We start from the raw sequence: 2006 nt of genomic DNA, 5'->3' as shown, positions 1-2006 counted from the left end.
TGCGTGACAGGGGGGAGCTCCCCAACCCCCTGATCGACCCTGCTCTGTGTGTGACAGGGTACGGAGCCCCAACCCCCCTGATGGGCCCTGCTCTGTGAGTGACAGAGGGCAGCGCCCCAACCCCCTGATCGGCCCTGCTCTGTGAGTGACAGGGAGCAGCGCCCCAACCCCCTGATCGACCCTGCTCTGTGCGTGACAGGGGGTGGCGCCGCAACCTCCCCATCGAACCTGCCTTGAGTGTGACAGGGGGCGGTGCCCCAACCCCCCAATCGGCTGTTCACTGAGCATGACTAGGGATGGCATCGCAACCTCCCGATCTGCCCCGCTCTGTGCATGACGGGGCGGCGCCCCAACTCCCCACTCGGCCCTGCTCTGAGCCTGACCAGGTCTGCACCTAGGGATTGGGCCTGCCCTCTGCCACCTGGGAGCAGGCCTAAGCCAGCAGGTCGTTATCTCTCGAGGGGGTCCCAGACTGTGAGAGGGCACAGGCTGGGCTGGGGGACCCCCCTCCCCACCCGCCCGAGTGCACAAATTTTTGTGCACCGGGCCTCTAGTCTATATATAAAAGGATCCATATTCGCAAACAGACCTATTTATAAGGTATTGCTCCGTGATTTTGAAAATATGACCCAGAACTGTGCATGGAAACTATCTTAAAAATCACCATTGAATTAAACTCAGTTTTTGAAATTGACCAGCAAAACCTAAAATAGTCATGTGTGTTTTATCCTTACTAAAAAACTTCTAGTCATTTGTAACTAATTTCAAATGTTTCCATTTGTGAAATAAGTTAGATAAAACATTGGTTTGAGATTCAAAAGTAATCCATTCATTTTTAATTATTAACTTCATCAAAATAAAATTATACCAGTATATAATGAATTAAGATCTATAATTAAATTTTAAAGTTTTGATTTCATATTTAAGTGACATTTGCTTAGTGCCCCATTGTAGCCTCTTGCAAGTTCTCATTGAACTACAGATGAATACATAAGAAATTACCAAAAAAAATGACATAAGAAAAAATAAATACTAGATGGATCTAAAAAAATTAAAACAATATAAAGCAGATATGGCCACATTTACAAAAAAATAACAATCTATTCAGGATTTCAAAATTTTGCACATGTAACTTAGACCATAAAAATAAAAGAGAAAATACAGAAAATGCATTGCATTTCTTCACAATCTCCACCCATTTAGAGTATCTATAATCTAAACCTACTTTCCAGGTGCAGCTCTGTGACAGTGAAAAATTAGTTTTCTTCTCACATTGCCTGTGTCCTCATGTCCCCAGCAATCACTCATATAATTAATCAGAGACTATTAATCCAAGGAAGTATTGGGCAAAGGAAAGTGTGTGATGATTTGAATGGGACTATTTTATGTTTTTAATTAGAGGTTTTTAGAATCTTGGATGGCAAATAATGAAAACAGAGTGCATAATGGAGCCGAAGCAAAGCAATGTTGGGAGCCTGTTAGGAATTAGAAACAATTTAAAACTGTACTAATTCACACAAAATCCAGCTATGTATCTGAGAAACAAAAACATTAGTGGCTAATGAGACAAACAAAAATTCACTATTAAGGTTAAAAGTTTGGATATGCCTTTTATTGTTTAAGAATGAAATTTTAAAGTTAAGTACACACACACACACACAAAATAAAACATAAGAAACAGTGTAAGTGAGATTTATTCTGGGGATGTAACCATAAACATGATATATCACATAAACAAAATGAAGGACAAAAATCATTTGATCTTATCAATAGATGCAGACAACATATTCTACAAAATACAGCACCCATTTTTTGTAAAAACTCTCAGCCAGATAGGAGTCAGGGGAACATACCTCACCGGAATAAAGGCCATATATGAAAAACCTAAAGCCAACATCATTCTCAATGGGCAAAAACTAAAGTTTTTCACTTACGAACAAGAACAAGGCAGGACTGTCTGCTTTCACCACTCTTGTTCAGCATAGTACTAGAAGTCCAAGCCACAG

The sequence above is a fragment of the Myotis brandtii genome, unplaced genomic scaffold, assembly GCF_000412655.1.
Source record: "Myotis brandtii unplaced genomic scaffold, ASM41265v1 scaffold1256, whole genome shotgun sequence".
Classification (NCBI taxonomy): Eukaryota; Metazoa; Chordata; class Mammalia; order Chiroptera; family Vespertilionidae; genus Myotis; species Myotis brandtii.
The sequence above is the reverse complement of the archived record's forward strand: the minus strand, read 5'-3'. Positions refer to the sequence as shown.